The sequence below is a fragment of the Polyergus mexicanus genome, unplaced genomic scaffold, assembly GCF_030449975.1.
Source record: "Polyergus mexicanus isolate NDT 795.1 unplaced genomic scaffold, iyPolMexi1.0 SCAF_17, whole genome shotgun sequence".
NCBI classification, from domain to species: domain Eukaryota; kingdom Metazoa; phylum Arthropoda; class Insecta; order Hymenoptera; family Formicidae; genus Polyergus; species Polyergus mexicanus.
The window spans coordinates 2,104,721-2,129,513 of record NW_027223337.1 but is presented as its reverse complement, the minus strand read 5'-3'; the positions used below and the strand labels follow the sequence as shown (position 1 = coordinate 2,129,513).

General features: G+C 31.1%; 1 pseudogene; it reads right to left on the bottom strand.

Moving 5' to 3' along the window:
* Window positions 1-6,234: 6,234 nt before the first annotated feature.
* Window positions 6,235-9,800, bottom strand: LOC138940801 (juvenile hormone acid O-methyltransferase-like; annotated as a pseudogene).
* Between the last annotated feature and the right edge of the window lie 14,993 nt (window positions 9,801-24,793).

Sequence of the window (24,793 nt, the reverse complement as noted above, 5' to 3'; positions counted from 1 at the left end):
GAGGGACCCGTCCTTGCATAAGTCCGCGCTTCGACCGCGCTGAGCATTATCGATGTCCGAGTAAAAGCAAATCGAGGAAACAGGCCAGGCCATTTGCTATCCGCCGCCGAGAGAGAAAGCTTCATAAATCTCCACGTGCGAACAACGTACTCCCAACAGCTGGAGGCCTTATGTCATTTGGTTTTTGCTTGCTGTGGGAGGATACGGCCGAAAATTACCGATAAAAACGTCTTTACAATCATGAAAATCTTCTTAACTCACTTTCACGCCGCACAATCGGAAGTATTACGATAAAAAAACTTTTTGGTATATTCTATAAATTATAAATTTAGAATTGGTTTAAAATTTAACATAGTTTTAAGATGAAAGTTATTTCAATTTGGCACAGATAATAGTTTCTTTATTTACTTATTACATAAACTATTACCGTAATACAATACGTTGTCTGAAAATTTCTAAAGATTCGTCAAATTATTCCCTTTCAAGTTTCACACGAGTTATCTACCGGAATAACACAATTTCGCGATCGTATTTAGCCTTCTTGCATAAGACGGAATTTCGTGCATGCAAGATCTTGCGATCTTGTGTTTTACAAAATGTTTCGGTAAGTTAATCTTTTATTACAAGGCCGCCGATTGCCTTTTTTTCTCGCGTGAGCATGAGCATCGTCACAATCGTGATCATTGCATCGATGCGTAAGTTAGCCAAACCGCAAGCACAGTCAATTTAACGTGGAAGGATCATTCCGCCGAAGACCTCACTCAATGTCCGACAGACTTAGGAGGGGATTAAGCATTCTTTCAATTGCGCGTGTATGAACGATGGACACCGAGTAGAAAAGTTTCAGGGAAAAACTGGCCAGTGCCTAAAAACCGCCCAGCTTTCTAATCAAAATTTTTCTGCCGTTTACTTGCCAATAATTAAGTAATAATATTTTTTTGTCGAAATTTTATGGCCAGATATTAGTCATAATATGATTTTTTTTCTACGCAAGTGGCGCTTCAAAAATGTAATATTTGTATAAAAAATAGGCAAATTCTAGAATATAATAATTGATCAGTACAACTATGGATAATTATTACTCAGTTAATATCTACAATTTTTTAGGTATATATTTTCATACATAAAATTATATATTCTCATACATAAAGCTATTAACAGATGAAAAGCAGTATAAAAAACTATTTTATAAATTTATGAATACAACAATATAAAGTAAGAAACTACAATGTTTTGGTTAATAATAGTTTCTTATTTTAGTTTTTGTACATTTTTCGTTCAAAATATTAATATATTTAAGAAATCGATAAATCTATCTATTTTTTTCTTTCAAAATATATTTTCTAACGAAATTTTGACCAGCTACTCACGGAAATAATTCGGATATTTTTATTAAGCAGAAACTCTTGACACATATTAGTAAGTATCGATGCTCGCGATATTGAGACAGTGCTGAAGTCGGATTTTGTCTTCGGTCTCCGGGTTATGTTGCTATGAAGTTGTTGATCGATAAAATCTTTTATTTTAAAATTATAGCTAATATCTGGCCATGAAATTTCGAAAAAAATATTATTACTTAATTATTGGCGAGTAAATGGTAGAAAAATTTTGATTAGAAAAACTGGGTGGTTTTTAGGCACTGGCCAGTTTGTCCCAGAAACTTTTCTCTCTTTTCTTTTCTCCCTTTCTTAACTGCTCGCCATACATCCCCATTCATAACCCTTATCGCGCTTTATCGACAGAAAAGACGTTCGCTTGAGAACGAGAAACTCTCTTTCCCCGGTTCGACTTAAGGAAGAAGAATTGCGTCTTGCCGTCTGTAATTTTGCGATCCCCATCGGGAACTACAATGTTTGTCCGTTGCGAGACGTACTTTGTCGCTCGCACGGAGCACATTCACACGACGCGGATTCCCATATCAGATATTCATCTTTCCCTCCAAGAGGATTTTGCCATCGAAGGCGACGCCATTGTGTCTGCCATAATTCCGTGGGATTCGCGTTACGAAATGCCACCGGGTATAAACCGTCTTAAAACTTCCGTTCCGTTCGTGCGACACGGGTGTACGAAATTCAGTTGCTTTCGCAAGATGCATCAGCCATTCTCGATGTTTAGCAGTTAGTACTAGTCACAGCAATTTTATTTTTGCCTTGGATAAAAAGACCTTGAAATACACAAAAAAATTGCACATAAGAGAAATATAGAGATATGTGTAAGCATGAAGGCAAAATTTAACACGATTACCTACTTTGATGAGTGTGAAACGAGCATAAAATAAGTGCAGATTATGAAAAAAATATAGAAAAAAAATTAAATATTAAAGTCGAATTAATAGATTTATAAATAATATTCACAAGATTGTGTGTATAAGAAAAATGAGAAGTTGTATAAGCCAAACATAAAAGAGACATTATTCGCGCATTTCTTAATGAAGCGTAATTGTAAGCGGCGAAAATTTATAGTGTAATAATTACGTAATATCGTTGCTATTCAACCAACCGTGCGAAGTAACTTTTTCTTTATAGATATAACAAACATATAGTTGTCGCACTTTTCACATATTCAGAGAAATCAACGAAATGAGTCTCGTGTGTCAAACGGACATCAAAGAAAGTTTTCAGTTCTCTTGGAAAGAACTGTGAAAATGTTCCGTACATAAACGACGTTACATTACATAAACGCATCGCGAATCGCAGAATACAAATACTCGTCCATCGTAGCAATAGTCGAGGCTGTTCTTACGTTGGAACAGGTCCGGTAAGTGGTCGAGATAGGCCCGGGTGGGTCCTTGAGATATAAGCGCGTCTATCACAAGCGCTATTCAAAGGCCCGGTTGAGATCGGTCGCGCAAAAATCATAAGAATAACCCGCTAACGAGACTTTGGCACAAATCACGATGACTTTTATCGTGGCTGTCTCAGGGAGATCGGCTCCGCGATTAGTTAATTCCGACGATAACCACAGTGTAATTTAGTAGGCGCAATTGTACAATGATTGCATTGAAAGTGCAACCTAGTCGATAGCGCAACATAGTGGTGCAACGTATTGTGTGTACGCAGTAGGATACATCGAGATCATAATGTCACAGGACAATGACATAGTGCCGCGGTGCGTGTGCCTGCACACGCACTCGCGTATCGCACTGAATGACTCTAGCTAGGGAAGATTGATTTATAACGATTTTAATAGAAATAAAATTCTTTCTCTTCGCGCATACAGATAACGCTTTCCGCTTGTAACGCCTGGCGACAATGATATATAGCCGGAAACATACCGACATTATTTTAGCGCGTCGCGCCGTATGCATGCCCAACGATCGCGTATGCGTCTCGCGCGAAATTCCCGCTTTCGCGCTCATAGCGATGTCAGAAAGATCGCCTGTCTTGGAAAAACGCGTCTTCCTCCCGTTTGTCGAGATGACACGGTGACGCACATGATACAAGAGAATAAGTTTTATGAACCGTGTTGAATCCGACACGCTGCACGAAATCCGGAAAAATCTTTCTCTCAACACTGCCGCCTTATAAATCATTTGCGAATAAAAATCTTTTGCAATGCTAGACGCAAATCATTGCGTGAACTTTAAATTGCATAGATCAATATTGTCTCTACAATTCTCAGTTATCGAAGACACTTATCTCCCATGTATTTTTTAAATACAAACTTTTGCCTCATTGCTTTGAAATGTTAAAAAAATTGACAATTGTCTATACTAATTTCAAAGAGAAATGTCTGGTATTAAAAGTCATATCGTGAATTTAAAGAAAGTGCGCTCGCAAATTTCTCCGACTTGTGTTCTCCGCTCATGCATGATACATTACTCTACTTATCCCTCGTTATTATGCGTCGTTATGTCCTAGAGAATGATAAATGAGGAGATGTAGAAGCGGTCTCTTGTATGCTAGCGTGTCACTACTTCGTATCGTCGACGTGCGATTATCGGTGACCGAGAAAACCGGGCTAGAGAGTTCTCCACGGACAATTACCGATACGAATATGCAACAGGCTGGCTGAAAAACAAGCGCAACAAGTGTCCACGTGTAACAAGTGTCCGCGCAACAGGTGTCTGCGAATTTCGCCTGTCTGTCATTGTCTTTTGAGCAGGAAACGGAAACGCGTTTATGTTTGATATAAAGTACATCTTATTACGTCCAAGTCATAGAAATTGGAATACAAATCACACAGAATTGTTTTTGTATCTATTAAAGATAAGCGAGAGACATAAGTCTCAATATAGGGACTTTATCAATCTTTATTTAAATATTGCAGTGTTTAGTTAAATATTTAAAATTTATTGCAATGTTCATATAAATATTGTCAGAAATTCGATTTGATGGTCTTACTTTTTCCCGATTCATATAGAAGGCGAAGAAACGTGCTCGATACGAATAATGTATAAATGAGAAATAACATGATTGACGTCGCGTTGGCAGCAGTCGAAGTTATTCGGGTTCTTATTCGTTTCAATTAACCTCAAAAATCCAAATGCATCCTGTTACAGAGAAACTTGACTTTTTACGACTTCCTTGAAAGTGAAATACAACACGTTATTTTTTATTTAGTGCAGCGTATTCTAACGGTACAATAGCTAGAATATGAATTAATTTGCATTGACGACGAGGAAAAAGATACGTAATTCACCCACGTTTAACGATCGGAGTATTGTAAATTCAGATAGGCTTTACACGCATAATAAGTGGAAGATTATTTCGAAATTGTGACCTTGAATATCGCCGTATCATGTAGCGAGACAGCTCATCCAAGCAAGAAGATAAAAAGAGAAAGAGAGAAAGATATATTTCTTCGCTTTATCCTGCAAATCTCAAGATCGTGTAATATGAGCATGCGTATTCAGTTTCGCGTGTAATTGTAACTAGCGGCGCTAAATAGTCGCTGCGAGCGATAGTGCATGTAACGTAAACTACTTCATTCGCCTAACGCGATGCTTTATTTTTCGGGGAACGGCAACTACCTTTGCGTTTCGCGCAACAAAGTCTTTTGGCAACAGGCCACCCACCGCGACTGATAATTCTCTACCGTGCAGTTTCTCGCATTTTGTACGATTTAGCGACGTATCTAGCGGCGTTTTTAGCGAATGTCTTGATTAATTACGATCGCAGTATAACTTTCGCGTTACTTATTTTTAATCTCATCGTGTCGTAACAATAGGGTTGCCAGATTTGAAAATCCCAAATGGAGAATACAAAGCAGTTTAAAAAAAAAAGAGAGAGAAGGAGGACATGGAATGAACAGATAGATGAAAATGGATAAATATTGCAGTCCTAATTATATATTTATTATATACCATATGGTATATATATATATATATATATATATATATATATATATATATATATATATAATACATATATACCAGGTATATAAATATGAAACCGGAATTTGCCCATAGATGGCCCTAGCTGTCAATGTAGTTACCGTCAAATCGCGTCATTGGCGCCATTTTCTTGTTTTGACATCTGATAAAGATTTTCAACTCACAACAATACAAGTTTCATACAACAGCATAGTTTTTAATAGCGTTGAACATGTCGAATTTTGTGTCTGGAAACTACGATTTGCGGACAGCATTGATTTTCTGTTACCATTTGAAGAAAGCTGCTGCAGAATCGCATCGAATGCTTGTCGAAGTTTACGGTGAGCAAGCTCTTGGTAAATCACAGTGCTTTGAGTGGTTTAAAAAGTTCAAAAGTGGCGGTTTTGACGTGAGAAACGAAGAACGTGGAAGACCACCGAAAAAGTTTGAAGACAGCGAATTGCAAACATTGTTGGATGAGGATGACGCTCAAACGCAACAACAACTCGCGAATCAATTAAACGTGACACAAGAAGCCGTCTCCATACGTTTGAAAGCCATGGAAAAGATCCAGAAGATCCAGATTTGTCTCATTATTCTGTACATAAAAGTATTACGGTAAGATTATTGAAAATTAAATATTTTACGAGATATTTAATTTTTTATATTAAAATATGTCAGATTAAAATATAAAATAAATTAAAAAGTACTTAATAAAAAAATATTTTGTTATAATGTTTTGGAAAGATCTCGAGATAAGCTACAAAAATATGCAATGAAAAATAGGGGATTCCATTTAAGAAACGGAAGTTGACCTTCAAATGACCATGAAAATGACCTTTAGTATCAAATCCAAGGTCACTATTAGATAGCCCCCTTTATTCCCTACAACTTTTATCCGAGTCGTTTTCCTTCAAACGTTAATCCTGAAAAGTTATGAGGGTGGAACTTTTAAAATGGGCACCCTGTATATCTCGAGAGAAAATACTTACATACAAAGTATTTTGTATTTAGAAATGAGCCTTTGTTTCGATGATAGCAATGATGAACGTGAAATCCGATATCTTCAAGTACTTCTTTTAGTTCTTCATAAGGTCGTATTGAACAATGAAATGATCCAACATATTTCTGTTTGTTCTGTATAAATTAAATTTAATTAAACATTTAAAGATGAAATATATCAAAGTGATATTTATAATACAAATAATAAATGTGCGATATATACATATAAATAAATTTAAAATTGGGATAAAACAATAAAGGCTCTTACGAAAGAAATTTATCTCTTATGTTAGCCATCTACACACGTATATATTTGACGGATTTTCAAAATTAATAAAAACGAAGTTCTTTCACATACGCGGAAATTATTCTACAATTTTTTCTTATACCGCATCTTTGATGTAGTAATATATTTACCCCCATATATGCTGTATACCGCGTATCCTCTGCCATAGTTTCTAAAGATTCAAAAAGAGTTGCTTGATGCGCTATACTTAATATAAGCATAGTTTTACCAGGTCGAAGCATACGATACATATTTCGAAACGTTTGGCTGTTAAACAATTAAATGTTAATTTTACTTTTGAGAATATACATCTATTAGAATATTTTTTCGAAACATAGTTATATAAAAGTATATTGGTAAAGTTATATATATAAATTATTTTTTACAAAAAAAGATTAATTTACACTTATTTAATAATTTTTCTTACTGAATGTCATTGCACCACTGCAAAACATGAAAAGAAAAAATGTGATCAAATTCTGAGATGTATTTCTCGGGCAATTGTGCAGTTTGAATATCTAGCACTTCGAATTTGTTGAGTCGTTCTTTCTTGAATCGAATTTCTTAAATCATTCTTCACCATATGTTTTATTGGCGTAATCAACCATTTCTTTTCACAATATCTATACCTTTAAAATATATAATTATTACATTCCGAGTAGAAAAAATTCCAAAGTTTGGTCAGTTAATGATTATAAATTCTAGTTACTAGTCAGTATTTAGCCAGTAAATTTAACCAAATTCTCATCAGTTTGGTTGACGCTTGTTTCTAGAGTTACTGGATCATAATTTTAGCTAAATTCTAGATAATAATTGACTAATTTCTATATAAGAAATTGAAAACATTTAGCCAGGTATTTTGTTCATCGGCAAACATTATTTTGCATAAAAAAATAAGAAAATTATCTAATAGATTTCTAGTCAAGATTATTATTTTCAAAATAAATATATCGTATTAAAAATCTTATTATTTTTTTATATAAATAATTAAAGACTTTATTAAATTGAATGTTAATAGGATAATATTATATGAGATTACTAAGAAAAATTTGTTTAATTTATAATAGGAAAATCGAACCCGCGATTGTAGTTTCTATTGTAGGTTATGTTATTTGTTGTTAATTAATTTTTTTTTACTTCTGCTTATTGATTATTATTTATTTAACGTGGAATTGATAAATGAGGATATTGCGGATGTTAGGAGCATAGAAATGTCATTCTGTTGTGTATTTCCTAACGGTTTATTGATGATGAACCTACAAACAGACTGATTAGTTTTCCTATGTATCTACAGGCTTACCTTTGATGTTAAATTTTTTAATCGAATATAAAAATTATTTTTTCAAAGCATTATAAATACTTAAAAAATTAAATTAAAAAAAAGTGTGGGGTTTATATCCCATTGACGTTAAATTAATGATAAATTTTTAACAAGACAAAAAATTTTTATTATCACGATATGGATCAACAATTAATGAAAACATGTAAAAGAAAAAGAAAATACAAATATATAAAATCGATAGTTAAGAAAGATCTAGAAATGCTATATCAAACATGTAAGTTATTTCTATTTATGTCATCAAATTTTAAAATCACTGGAAAAGTATATATATAACTGGTATATTATAAATAAATTTATTATTATAAGTGGAATATATTCATTTTAAATAAATGAATTTAATAAAATAATATGAATAATATTAATCTTCTTACTTTACAGAAATAAATTTATTACAGTAAAATAAGAGATTTTGTTGATCAACAATTTCATAGCAACGCAACGTGGAGACAAAATCCGACTTCAGCGACGTCTCAATATCACGAGCATAGATACTTACTAATATGTATCAAGAGTTTCTGCTTAATAAAAATCCTCGATTACTTGATAATTATTTCCGTGAGTAGCTGGTCAAAATTTTAACAGAAAATATATTTCGAAAGAAAGAAATTGATAGATCTAATGATTTTTTTAAATATATTAATATTTTGAAAAAATGTACAAAAACTAAAATAAGAAACTATTATTAAACCAAAACATTTCTTACTTTATCTTTATATTATTGTAGCTAAATTTATAAAATAGTTTTTTATATTGCTTTTCATCTGTTAGTTTTATCTATGGGAATATATAATTTTATGTATGAGAATATTGTTGTGCCTCTAGCCGCTAAGGAAGAGGTCTTTAAGGATTTGTACGCCCAAAGGATTAGGATCGTATATCGATACTGTGCGATAATATTACTGAGCGAGCGAGAGCGATGTTAATGAGCTATGTTACTGAGGTAGCTAGCCTCGTTGCATCCCGCGCTTATTATATATTTTAATTAATTAGATCGTTGATTAGGGAGGAGTGTGGTGTCTCTGACCGGAGCATGTCTTGTGCTCCGCTTGTCAGTCTGTCTCGTCAGCTGCTTACTCAGCTTCCAAGAACTTGACCGTGACTTCCTTTTCTTTAGTCACGTATCTTTACTTTATTTTATCTTATTATAATCTTTTATTTTTTATTCTTTCTTAATTCCTTTTCCTTGGGCTCTTTCCCTAATTTTAATGTTTTGCTTTAGTCAGTTCTTTCTTAATCTTTTCTCTACTTTGCTCGTTTTATCTTTTAATATTGAGGAATTGGTCGGGTTACGATAATATGTAGCTAAAAAAATTGTAGATATTAACTGAGTAATATCCATAATGTATACTGATCAATTATTATATTCTAGAATTTTCCTATTTTTTATTCAAATATTATAATTTTGAAGCGCCACCTATATAAAAAAAGAAAACATATCATATTATAGCTAATAACTGGCCATAAAATTTCGAAAAAAATATTATTACTTAATTATTGGCTGATAAATAGCAGAAAAATCTTGATTTAAAAAACTAGATAGTTTTTAGACATTGGCCAGTTCTTCCCAGAAACTTTTCTGCTCGGGAACTAATGATAATATACACAGTGTTATGTGCGCGTATGCGTGAATTGTTATGTTCTTATAATTTATTATTTTTACTTACCAATCATTGTTACATTTGGATCAAGGAACGGAAAAAGAATATCCTTTATTATATCCCCGGGTTCACAACCGACATCCATACATTTTCCAGATATATTTTTTAAATCTTTGTCGAATTCATTGAGTAGCAGTGATACAATATATTGTCTATGCTTATATTATCAAATAATACGTACTGCATTAGTTCTACCATTATTTCACGATGGCACTCAAATAACGAGGATATTTAGTTAGCAGAGAATATTAACCGCTTCCCTTATAATATCGAGTGAGTATGGTGCGCAACGACGTTACGATTGTCTCAGGTATCTACTTACGCCCTACGCTGGATTTCGCTTGTGCTCTTATATGGATATAGTATATCTAGACCAAGTAGGACTTGTAAAAAATTAGATAGAAATAGAACATTATATCACCCATTGATCTTTAGTGTATTTTTATATAAACCTAGCGTAAACATGCGAGATGTCAAAGAGGGCATCGCGTGATCTTAGTCTCTTTCCTGTTTAGACTATTGAAAGACTGCGTTCCGTTTCATACATGATGTGCATAATGCATTACTTATCCTTGTTGTTCACCGAATGTTAAACAAGGATAAATAATGAATCATGCGCATCATGCATGAAACGGAACGCAGTCTAAAGTCGGTATTCATAGTCAGTTCTTATATTTAAGACTGTCTTAAGCACAATCTTAAGATATCCTAAACCAATCACAGAGCCGTATTAGCATCTTAAGAGATTACTTAAGCACAGATTAATAGATAGATAACCAAAAGCCCGGATGAAGGCAAGACCGGCATTTCCGTCCAACACACTTTGCCCCTTACTGATTCATTTTGCCCTTGGTTTGAGTCTGGGCTAAACTCCGTTGACTTTACCAAAAGACTTTGCCCCTAGTTCGAGTCCAGGCTAAATTCCTTTAATTTTATCAACAGACTTTGCCCCTGGTGTGAGTCCAGGCTAATTCATGATAAGACCATAGACATAGTATCTAGATCGAGTGTTGAGGAATGGGAGCCGAGATGCACGTAGAAAAGGAGATACTCTGTTTTGTGCCCCTTGCGTTCTCTCTCGCTCACACGTAGCATGACAAAAGAGAGTGCTATGCTCTGTGCGAACGAGAGAGAACACAAGGAGCACGAAACAGAGTATGTCCTTTTCTACGTGCATCTTTACCCCCACTCCTTAAATAAAAGCAAACGCTCGGTCTAGATATGTCTATGGATGAGAGGATGAGACAAATGAAATGTGAGAGAGGCTTGCCTCTTATTAATCTTTTTTGCACATTGCTATTTTTCTCTCGTTCACTGTTGTCATTGTCTCGCTCACTCTTATCATTATCTCAGGAGCGAGCGAGACAATGACAACAGTGAGTGAGAGAAGAATAGCAATGTGCAAAAAAGATTCGAGGATCAAGATCGAGTTTTTATGAATACTGCTATTCCTCTTTTGCTCACTCCTGTGATCGTTTCGCTCACTTTTATTATTGTCTTATTATCAGAAGAGACAATAATAAGAGCAAGTAAGAAAAAGAACGGCATACACAAAGGTTCGATTTTCGAGTCTTATTCTTTAGACATTGCTATTTTCTTCTTGCTTTTGTGATTGTCTCATTTTTATATTGTCTTACTCGCATTCATATATTCGTCTTGCTCACTCTCAATGCTCATCTCGTTCATTACAAGTTTGTTGCCGACAAACGGCCGATGAGAATAAACTATGAAAATTTGTAAAAGAGAAATAAATATATTATTAAACAATAAAAGTATTATTGTTTTTATTATTTTTAAATGATATATTTACACATATAAAAGAAATCACACACACACGCGCGCATATATATATATATATATATATATATATATATATACAGGGTATCCGACAAGTAAGTGACCAAACGAAAGGTGGAGCTTAGATTTTTCTTACTAGGGTCAAACTAAGTTGAAAAGTCCTAAACCATTTTTTTTATAACACTTAATAAAGGAGTTATTATTGAGTAAAATTTGGCCAATCAGCGCCGACCATTAACCGGGCGTACGTCGATGAGCTGCGCACCGTGAAGTGTGCCCCGCCGCATACTATACGGCGGTAAGATTATCGAAAACTAAATATTTTACGAGATATTTAATTTTTTATATCAAAATATGTCAGATTAAAATATAAAATAACTCAAAAAGTACTTAATGAAAAAATATATTATAGTGTTTTGGAAAGCTCTCGAGGTAAGCTATAAGAATATGTCAATATGTAATGAAAAATAGAGGGTTCCATTTAAAAAATTCAAATTGATTTTTATATGATCTTGACAGTACTATTCAAGGTCATACTAATATTATTATATAATACGCCACTTAGAACTCTACAACTTTTGCATGAAACATTTTTCACGAAAATGCGTTGTTTCTTCAAAAAACTACTGATACGGACGCTCTGTTACAACCTGTATATATATAGGGCGTCCGACAAGTAAGTGACCAAACGAAAGATCGAGGTAGATTGGATCAAAAGTCGAAAAGTCCTGAACCATTTTTTTTATAATGTTTAATAAAGGAGTTATTATTGATTAAGTCTGTCCAATCAGCGTCAACTTTTAGCCGCGCGCTTGGTAGTATGCGTGAGCGCTCCGTCGCCACGGCGACGTACACTATCAGACGAACGGCTCACCGCTCACCGGCATGCGTCCGGCTAAAAGTCGGCGCTGATGAGCCAAACTTAATTTAATAATAACTCCTTTATTAGGCGTTATATAAAAAAATGGTACAAGACTTTTCTTTTCAGTTTGACCCAATCTATCTCCACCTTTGGTTACTTACTTGTTGGACACTCTGTATGTATATATATATATATAAAATTTGTATATATATAAAATTATATATATATATATATATATATATATATATACACATATATACAGGGTGTCCCATTTTAAAGGACCCACTCAAATATCTCAGAAACACTGCGTTAAATCGAAAAATGTTTCAAACAAAAGTTGTGTTGGCTTCAAGAGGGCCATAAGATGGTGACAATGATTTGACCTTGAAAAATCATTCGAAAGTCATGTGAAGGTCAACTTTAAAATCTTAAATAGAAACCTTCATTTTTTATTTAGTATTTTTTTAGCTGACATCGAGAGCTTTCCAAAACACTAAAATAAAGTTTTTTTCCATTAAGTACTTTTTGAGTTATTTTATATTTTAATCTGATATATTTTGATATAAAAAATTAAATATATCGTAAAATATTTAGTTTTTGATAATCTTACCGTAATACTTCTATGTACAGAATAATGAGACAAATCAATTAGTATAAAAAAAAATTGTTTTTAAGAAAATTATTTACAATGTATTTTTTAAAACAATTATTTTTTTGGCACTAATCAATTTGTCTTATTATTCTGTACATAGAAGTATTACGGTAAAATTATCGAAAACTGAATATTTTATGAAATATTTTATTTTTTATATCAAAATATGTCAGATTAAAATATAAAATAACTCAAAAAGTACTTAATAAAAAAATACTTTATTATAGTGTTTTGGAAAGCTCTCGATGTCAGCTACAAGAATACTAAATAAAAATAGGGGTTTCTATTTAAGATTTTAAAGTTGACTTTCACATGACCTTCAAATGATTTTCCAAGGTCAAATCATTGTCACCATCTTATGGCCCCCTTGAAGCCACACAACTTTTGTTTGAAACATTTTTCGATTCAACGCAGTGTTTCTGAGACATTTGAGTGGGTCCTTTAAAATAGGACACCCTGTATATAAGATGTTATTAAAAAAGTATCGCATTTGCTCAGCACCATTTGATAGAAAACAATAATCTAAGAAAAAGTGTTTAATACTATATTTTTCAATGCAATAAATAGTTTAATCTCTATTTATTATTGTAATCGGTCAATCAGGGCACAGCTACAAAATATAAAATCAGCGATAAAGAGTATGGCTCTCCATTATTAAAAATTTAGAAATACTTTGAATGCTTAAAATTATTTGTCGCTGATTGCATCATATATATCCGCGCTAATTGACTAATTACAATAATAAATTGTAACAAAATTATACATTGCATCGAAAAATAGTATTCGATATTATTCCTTAAGCTAACATCAGACTATGCGCGTATTCGCGATTCGTTTATAATTCGTGAACAGTGTGGATAGATGATTCGTGAAATTTAACTAATCAGATTTCTTCATACCGTTCACGAATCGCGAATTACGAATCACGAATTGCGAATACGCGCTTAGTTGGCTCTACCTTTATAGATTTTCATTTTTTATAGAATGGCGCTGAGAAAAGGCGACACTTTTTTAATACTATGCCATATCAAATATACTCCCCGCCACCACACATACACACACACACGCGCGCGTGCGCGCGCATATATATAAATGTAGGATGCGAAAAATAACAAACATGTCTCCACGGGCTATATGCATGTGTGTGCGAGGTGAGTGCGTGATACGCGGAAACATGTATATGTGTAAGAATGTGAGAGCGTATGGGAGAGTGGGCGAAATGTACGAAATCAAAACAAGCGACAGTAAGTCAATATTGATTTGCGCGATGACATGTCTCGTGAAACTTTTGTATAGTACATCTTAATCTTATATAATAGTCATTTATATATATATATATATATACATAAAAATCAGTGTAAGTTTAACCCGAGTATCTCGATTGGTCCTATCAATAAATTAATATTTGTCGGTAACAACTAAAAATCCTACAATCCCTATATATTGTAACCGTAATTTCTTTTAAATTATTTAAGTAATAATTATTTATTCGGCGGGCGGTTCTTCGATGCCCACGGTACACCTTCGGCGCGTATTTCCAATATCGATCTCGCGATCCACAAAAATTCACTGTATCGCAAAATAAACCGAGTTGGGCGCCAAGTACGGCAGGCTGCACCATTCACGATAAACGCAACACCGAAAGACAATCGCGAGATCGATAATTAACGCGACGGCAAAATTCCGCGGCTACTCAGTATACCCGAAATGGTAGAGGGGGAGGTTCGGGGGAGATGGGAGAAATCTTGAGAGTCGAGAACACGGGAGCCAAAATGAGCATTCGATATGTTAAAATAGAGATAACAATAATATATTAAAAAGAAACAAGAGTATAGAGCGGTTCGCATGAATAATAGCCTTTGATGACAGTAATTATTTTACAGGCGAATAAGATATATTATTTCCGCGGAGATCGGCACGACCGTGCGCAACAGTATCAAATTACCGGGCGTCTTACTCGCTTTAACTCGACTTTTCGGTCGCGAGGATTTCCGCCGTACGAGACTTAATTAGACCGCGACAACTAAAGAAATCTTTCGAATGCGCCGGTAACTACTTTACGCACGCCCGTGAATCCACTTCGATATAATAGAAAATTCTAGATTGTACGACCCGAATCGGTCCGTTGGTCCGGCTCGCGGTAAGCCGATATACGTCTCGATAACAATGACGATGACCTTTGCGTTGAAACGCCGAATATATAACTCGAATGACCCGCGGAAGCTAATAGCGGGCTCAAAGACACCCGGATAGATTTCTTGCACGAATTCTTAGGATTTCGCTTTCTCCTGACTCCAATCTCTTACAATACATACAAGATACGCGCTAACAATACACAAAAATAATACGGAAATTATCGATAACGACTGTGGTGTACGAGTCGCGCGGCGCAATACTTTGCGCGAGTCGGAATATCGATCGCAAAAATCCCGATAATTCACAACATACAATTATTACAAACGCGAGACTAACATTAATGACTGTCGGCGGCGGCGAGATGAATGGAGAGAGCCTATTTTACGTAATTCGAATGAGCGACGTGTGCTCGTCGGCCGTGCGACTTAATCTACCAAAATATTCACAAAGTTAATTCACCAAAACGCGTGGCTCGACAACTATTAAGGACGCGACTCATCCGAATTAATTACCTACAATTAATCGGCAACAAAATCGGTCGACAACGCTCGTCCCACCGGCAGGAAGTTCTCGGTGCTTCCCTTGACCGGACTAATATTCTCTCGTACAATTCGCCGAACAGTGCCGAGCGAGAGTCCTGCAGGAGACACGCCGGCGCCCGGCGCGATAAATCGCTATCGTGCCACCAGTGGCGCTTTCGCGTTACGCAGGGCCGTCCTGCAGTCCTCGCGATCCTTGTTGTCATCACGGCCGTGTTGGTGGGTTCATCGCCCCGGAGTTTCCAAGATTTTTTGTTGTTTGGCTTAAAGGTTCGGGTTTACAGCTGCGCCCGGGTAATAGAAAGAATAGGCTCCGGATTGAGAGTCCGCTCGTCGCTCCGTCCTTGGGACTCTCTCGCTTCATGCGGGTGAAGTGGCCTCCCCTTTGGCTGGATTATTCCGGCCCTCCGCGCTCCTTTCCTGCCGTAAGAAATATAACATTATCGGCAGCGATGTTTACTAGCCACCAAAGTGTTTTTAATATTTGACAACTACGACCTGACGTCTTCTGTTTCCTGGGTGTCCTGGACTCCCACTCTTGGCCGTCGCTCTTCTCTCTTCTTCCGCCGGATAGGATCCCGCCGTTCGACCTTGTGCCGACAACCAATTCGCGGGCTCATCTCGAGCTTACATTTTCGATAACTATTACCCACAAACGTCAGATCTCCTCGATCTGACGATAGGGCCGCTCTCTCCCTATGGTAAATCGAGAGGACGCAGGCCCCCGAAAAATCGCCCCCGATCGGGTCATTCGACCCTTGTGACGGACGTCCCGAAAACGTCACGTCACAATATATATATAGGGTGGCTCCGAATGTTCCAGTCAGACTTTGAGATCTTATAAGAAATTTAATTCTGAACAAAAAATTTCCTATAAACATGAGTCGAAAAATGCTTCCTTAAGAAGTTATCATTTAAAAATCTCTAAACCTCTGATGCAAAGGAAGAGCAAAAGATGAAAAGAAAATGAAACTTAATAAATTTCTTGAAAAAACGATAAAAATAAAAAATAAAAATCTTTTCTTTTATAAAAATAAAATAAATTTTTTTAAACTAAAAAATAGCACGTGTTATAGTAAAAAATAAATAAAAACGTGAAAAAACTAATTGTTCTCAAAATGTCCCCCCCCCCCCCAGCTCCAATACACTTTCGGCGTCGAGAGAAACAACTTTTGTTTCGGTACTTTTTGTTAAAAGACGTCCATTTTCTATGATATTTGGAAAAATAATCTAAAACAATCACGATTTCAGAGGTTTTTGAGCGATAATTTCTTAAGAAAGCATTTTTCGACCCATGTTTATAGGAAACTTTTGGTTCAGAATTAAATTTCCTATAAGATCTCAAAGTCTGGCTGGAATGTTTGGGGCTATTCTGTATAATAAAAAAGTTGTGTAAAATTACATTTATAGTGGCTTTTGAGTCACTATAAATTTTATACTTTTTTATTTATTGTTCTTGGTAGTCTCTGCAATGTCTATACTTGAAAATCGATATATATACATATATATATAAATATCGACTTTTTCATTGGAGCGTAATTTTTAGTGACATCTGAGTGATTTAATATTTTCTGCACAATTTTTTTAATCACTTTTTTTTACTTTTTTGCAATATTTTGACATTATTTTCGACAAAGTAAGAAATTCTAGTATCTTTTTGGGATGTAATGGCATGAGAGTTTCTTCTAATATGCAACTTTGTAAATCTTCTTTTTTTTTAATGTGGCCCACACATAATATTCTGCCTTCTGAAGTAATGCCGGAAACTACTTAATAAAGTAAATTTTTATTATTTATTTATACATTAATCTACAGTCTACCAAAAAAACGACATGCGTTCCAATAACACCAAAGAGTAAACAAATACTTTTAAAAATATTTTTGAAAAAGTTTGGAAAACATTTTTAAAAACATTAAAATAGTAAGTTAAATCACTTTTTATTTATTGAAAAAAAGACCTCAATTTTAACATTTAAAAAATGTTTTTTACATGTATATAAATGCGTTATACAAATAATTATTTTTTATTTTTAAAAAATTTATTTTACATTTAAAACTCAGATTTTTTTTTAATAAAAAAACATTTATATTAAAAAATATATTTTTAATATATAATAATTTCAAATGTGTACGATTTTCTCACACAGATACGCATGCACGCATACGCTCATGCGTGTGTAAAAGAGATATAAAATGTTATATATATTAAATCATTAAATATTAAATATTAAAATTACATTTTTTAAACATAAAAAAAAATCATGAATTTTAAATGAAATAAATCTTTTTAAATATTTTGCACATATTACATATTTTTTATTTTGTTACTTAACACGGTGTACTTTAAAAATTTTTAATTAAATTTCATTAAAAAGATTATTTAAGATTTTTAAACTTAACCATTTCTTTATTTTTCACAAAATTCAACTTATTTATTCATAAACTAGTTTTAAAATTTTCAAGAATACGATTTATGATGTGTTTAATGTTATTTTAATCGCAAAAATCTTATTAATCTATTAAAATTATTTTTAAACGGATAAAATGTAAAATATAAAAGTTTTTAATGATTTATATGAATTTAAATATCTTATGAAATAAAAACTAAGACTTTTATTTCTTCTTTTACCTTTTTAAAAGTAATTGTAATGGACTCATGAGATTTTTACGGTTAAAATGACATCAAATACGATATAATTCGGATAATTTTTACTTAAATAAGCAAAAAAATTTTTTTATTCGCATCTAATTGAAATTCATCCGAATATTGTGGTGTTTGATGTTATTTTAATCGCAAAAATCTTTTTAATTAGATCAGTAAAATTACGCTCAAAAAAATAAAAAATATAAAAATTTTATAAAAATTTTTATATATTCGATAGGTGCACTCCGAAGCGTTTGATGGAATAATCAAGGCGAAGAATCTTGGTCTTCGAAGCGAAAATAGCGTTAAGCAGAGGGCACCTATTGTTTATTTTCTAAATACTTATTGTAGTATTATTAATTATCCTGTTGTTTTAATTATGCTTGTGTAAATTTGTATGTAATAGTCTTTAATATGCATAGGTGCTCACTATAGGGCATCCAACCAAATTTATAAATTAAAAAATTAATTTAATTAATAATTAATAAAAATAAATTAATAATAAAAAGCTACAAATTAAAAGCATAATTTGATTAAAATACATAATTGCTTAAATGCTTGATACTTTTGTTCCAAAATTAAGAAGTAATTTATTGCAGATATTTTCTACATTATATTCAATTAAGACTAAGAAAAATTTATTTTAGGAAATTTATTTCATTGCACATGCGGATATACCTAAAAATACTTTATTTAAAATAAAGTATTTTAAATAACTATTTTAAATAAATATAATTATTAAATACTTTGCTGCAAATTTGTTAAGTAAAGATGAGAACATAATTATTGTATTGGCCGCTAACCACGGTATGACGCTGAAACCAGAGAGAAATGCCAATCTCGCCTTAATCCGGGCTTTTGGCTGTCTGTCTACTTAATCTGTGACTTAGGACGATCTTGAAATAAGAACTGACTATGAATACCGGCCAACATAGACATAGTATATCTAGACCGAGCGCTTGCCTTTATTTAAGGAGTGGGGGTAAAGATGCACGTAGAAAAGAAGGACATACTCTGTTTCATGCCCTTTGCGTCTCTCGTAAAATATATTATATTATTATACTATATACATTTTTTTTAAATGTGTCTGTACATGTTGATAAAAATATAAAAAAATTGTTTTTTTGTATAATATATAATTAAAAAATACAAAAAAAGTATAAAATTATAATCAAAATAATAATAATAATCAAAATAATAATCAAAATAATAATAATTATATCAAAATAAAAAAACACAAAAAAATAACAAGAAAAATAAAACAAAAAAACAAGAAGGAACCGAATTACCGGTATGTCCACGTCGTTGGTTCTGGATCACGCCAAATGCGGTTTCTATAAGATCAATGAACAACACATGTCAAGTGAACAGAGATAAATTCAAAAAAACTTAATATTTCAAATTTCTGTCACCCAAAAATCAATAAATAATCTGACGACATTTTATTATAAAGAAAAGTTGTACTCGTTTAACATAATTTGGCACAACTGAAGAAAATTAAAAAATGACACATTTTTTATTCACATTTTTTTTTCAAGAATTTTTATCAACCTTCAAGATAATTCCTGCTTTTTATGCATGTGCCTCGTAGATTTTAAATAGCACAACTTAACACAACTTGCAGAATTCGATTATCTGTCAGCGTTCGTAAGTTACAGGAGTTTGAAATTTTTTATTCCTAACGTCTGATTCTTCTAACTTAGTCTGTGCTGCGAGATCTAGTGATTTGAGGAAATTTTGTCATTTGGAAAAGTTATGCTGCTCTAGCACAATCCGGCACAATAAAAAAAATTCGAAAATGTCAAATTCTTGATTCATCCCCATCCCTTTTTCATGAATTTTTATCAACCTCTAAGTTTTTCGAGATTTTTATCTTTTGTTTTTACTTTATATTTAACGTAGTAAAAAGGCACAAATTGCAGAAATTCTATATTTGCATTGCAGTATGATTTATATATGTTTTTTTAAATCTATTTTTGTCATTTCTTTTTAGCGAAACAGAATAAGGTATTAACATTTTTCCAGCGGCACAACACGGCACAAATTGGTATCAATTTAAAAGAAAAACTTGAACTTAATTGCGAAAAAGTGCGGGGCCAGAGAGAGCATTTGTTTTTTGTTATTATTTCTATTATTGTTTGAGTTATCGAGTCTTCTTTGTGGCATAAATCAGCGCAAACGTAGCACAATACAGCACAGCTAACAAAAATTGAAAATTTGAAAAATGCAGGGCTGGCAGAAATTTGTTTTTTTCATTTTTTCTGGAAAATTCTATATGTTATAGAGCTGCGGTTTGCGGCACAAATTAGCACAAACGTAGTACAATGCAGCACAATTGAGAAAAATATAAAATTCAAAAAGTGCGGGGCCAACTTCACATACGTATATTTGTTTGCGTTGTATATTTGTAGCTATAATTATGGCTTTGCAGTTTATATTATTGTCTGCATAGCTATAATTATTTATGGATATACATTTATATATTTTAATTTAGATATTATTTCAATCTCTCTCTCCCCCTCCCCCTCCGCCCTCACTCTCTCTCTCTCTTTCTCCCTCTCTTCCTTGTGATTATATTATGTTATTAATTTAAAAAAAAAAAACAATAGACAATTATTTGTTTAATAAAAAAACAATAGAAAAATTATTTACTTAATAAAAAAAACAATAGAAAAATAATATAACAAACAATTAAATTAAAAGGAAACAATAGAAAAAAAAATTATATTAAAAACAATAGAAAACATAATATAACAAAAAAATAATATAAAAAAAATTAAATTAAAAAAAACAATAAAAACCATAGAAAAATTATTTAATAAAAGAAAACAATAAAAAAAAATAATATAACAACAAATTAAATTAAAAAGGAAGAATAGAAAAAAAATAATTATATTAAAAAAAACAATAGAAAAAATAATATAACAAAAAAACAATAGAAAAAATAATATAACAAAAAAACAATAGAAGAAAATAATTTAACAAAAAATTAAATTTAAAAAACCAATAAAAAAATTATATTAAAAAAATAATATGACAAAAATAAATAAAACAAAAATTAAAAAACATTTTTAAAAAATCACTCTCGATTGCTGCTAACAAAACTCCAACATTTAATTATTAAAAAAACATTTTTTTTTAAATAATATAAAAATAAAATAAAAAAATATTTCAAGTAAAAAAATTTGCTTAGAAAAGTTTGAAATAATATCTATTATTATATTATTATTATTACATATTTAGTATAATATAAAGTATAAGAAATCACATAAATATGTTTATTCGAAGTATTATTTATTGTTAATTTGAATTTATTTTTATAATATGTTTATTTAATAATTAATTATTGTTTATTTTAATTATTAATTATTATTTGAGTTTATTATTTGTTTGAATTTATTCTTATAACATGTTTATTTTAATTATTAAATAGTTCTTTTAATTATTTGTTTGAATTTATTCTTATCACATGTTTTGTATTATATGATTTAAAAAGAGTTCTAATTTTAGATTAGTTAGTAATAAGATTTTAGAATTAACTAATAATAAATTATACTTTCTTATTACACTAATTATTAATTGCATATTTTACAAGAGCAGTTGAGAAACGCCAAGTTAGAATCGTTATACGTGCGCGCATGCGCGTACACACGCATACGTACTCACACACACATACACACACACGCAGGCACGCATGTACACGCAAACGCTTACGCACACATTCACTAGCTTGTCGTCTTTCGATTACTCTCGTAAAATATGCGATTAATAATTGTTGTAATAAGAAAGTATAATTCATTATTAGTTAATTGTAAAATCTTATTTCTAGTTAATCTGAATTAGAACACTTTTTAAATCATATAATACAAAACGTGATAAGAATAAATTCAAACAAATAATTCAAACTATATGATAATTCAAATAAACATGTTATAAGAATAAATTCAAACAAATAATAAACTCAAATAATAATTAATAATTAAAATAAACAATAATTAATAATTAAATAAACATGTTATAAAAAATAAAAATTAACAATAAATAATACTTCGAATAAGTTTATTTGTATAATTTCTTATACTGTATATTATACTAAATATGTAATAATAATAATATAATAATAGATATTATTTCAAATTTTTCTAAGCAAATTTTTTTATTTGAAATATTTTTTTATTTTATTTTTATATTAGTTTTTGTAAATGTTTTTTTTAATAATTAAATGTTGGGCTTTTGTTGGGAGCAGTCAGGAGCGATTTAAAAAAAAAGGTTTCTTAATCTTTGTTTTATTTATTTTTGTTATATAATTTTTTTCTATTGTTTTTTAATATAATTTTTTTAGTTTTTTTTTAATTTAATTTTTTGTTATATTATTTTTTTGTCGTTTTTTTTTTGTTATATTATTTTATATTGTTTTTTAATATAATTTTTTTGTTTTTCTTTTTAATTTAATTTTTTGTTATATTTTTTATTGTTTTTTATTATATTATTTTTTTCTGTTGTTTTTTTAATATAATTATTTTTTTCTATTGTTCCTTTTTAATTTAGTTTGTTGTTATATTATTTTTTTCTCTCAATTATTTTGCTTCCTTATAGAGAAAGCTTCGTTTTCATGGCAAAATTTTTTTTTTATTTTTTATGCCAATATGTTCAGAATGTTCGAAAATATCGAAAATATATTCCTAAAAAATGTATATATGTTTGTATGTATGTATATATGTATGTACGCGATATATTGTGCAATCTCTAACTTCCGCAATTTATAAGATATTTAGTTAAATTTTTTTATATTGATAGAATATTATTAAAGGATGGTTGGTATTATATTTGGTGAAAATCGATGAAAATTTTTTATAAAATTTTTGATTTTTGAGAAATGTTTATACACGTTATAACTTTTGCAAATTTTGAGATATTGGATTGAATAATTTTACATGAATAGAGTATTATTAAAGGATGGTTAGTATTAAATACTCTATTCATGTAAATAAATTTAATCCGATATCTCAAAATTTGCGAAAGTTACAACGTGTACAAACATTTCTTAAAAAATTTAAAATTTTATATAAAATAAACCTTTACACCGATTCTCACTAAATTCAATACCAACCATCCTTTAATAATAATCTATCTATGTAAAAAAATTTAACTCGATATCTCAAAATTTGCAAAAATTACAACGTGTATAGACATTTCTCAAAAATTCAAAATTTTATAAAAAATGAAACTTTTCACCAAATACAATACCAACCATCCTTTAATAATATTCTATCCCTGTAAAAAAATTTAACCAGTGCTAAAAAACCACTCAGTTTTTCTAATCAAAATTTTTCTGCCATTTACTTGCCAATAATTAAATAATAATATTTTTTTGTCGAAATTTCATGACCAAATATTAACTATAATATGATTTTTTTTCTACACAGATAGTGCTTCAAAAATGTAATATTTATATAAAAAATAGACAAATTCTAGAATATAATAATTGATCAGTACAACTATGGATAACTATTACTTAGTTAATATCTACAATTTTTTAGCTATAAATTCTCATACATAAAATTATATATTCTCATACATAAAACTATTGTATTAACAGATGAAAAGCAGTATAAAAAACTATTTTATAAATTTATGAGTACAACAATATAAAGTAAGAAACTACAATGTTCTGGTTAATAATAGTTTCTTATTTTAGTTTTGTACATTTTTCGTCCAAAATATTAATATATTTAAGAAATCGATAAATCTCTATTTTTTTCATTCAAAATATGTTTTCTGACGAAATTTTGACCAGCTACTCACGGAAATAATTATCAAGTAATCGGATATTTTTATTAAGCAGAAATTCTTGATATATATTAGTAAGTATCTATGCTCGCGATATTGAGACGGTGCTGAAGTCAGATTTTGACTGCGTTCGAGGAGCACGCTTTTAGCGCTATGATCATGCTCTGTCTTTGATATTTATTGAAAGTTGAACAAGAACAGAGCACGCTCATAGCATTAAAAGCGTGCATTCCGAACGCAACCTTTGTCTCCGGTCTCCGGGTTGTGTTGCTATGAAGTTGTTGATCGATAAAATCTTTTATTTTAAAATTTGATGATATAAATAGAAATAACTCACATGTTTGATATAGCATTTCTAGATCTTTTTTAACTATAGATTTTATACTATTAACTTTTGTACTTTCTTTTTCTTTTACGTATTTTCACTAATTGTTGATTCAAATTGTGATAATAAACATTTTTTGTCTTGTTAAAAAAATTTACCATCAAATTTAACAAAAAGATATCAAAAAGATATGAAACCCACACTTTTTTTTATTTTTTTTAAGTTAACTTTATAAATATTTAATAATACTTTGAAGAAATCATTTTTATATTCGATTAAAAAATTTGAGATTAAAGGTAAGCCTTAAAGGAAATTAAAGGAAAACTAATCAGTTTGTTTGTAGATTCATCATCAATAAACTCTTAGGAAGTACATAACAGAATGACATTTCTAAGCTTCCAATATCCGCAATATCTTCATTCATTAATTCCACGTTAAATAAATAA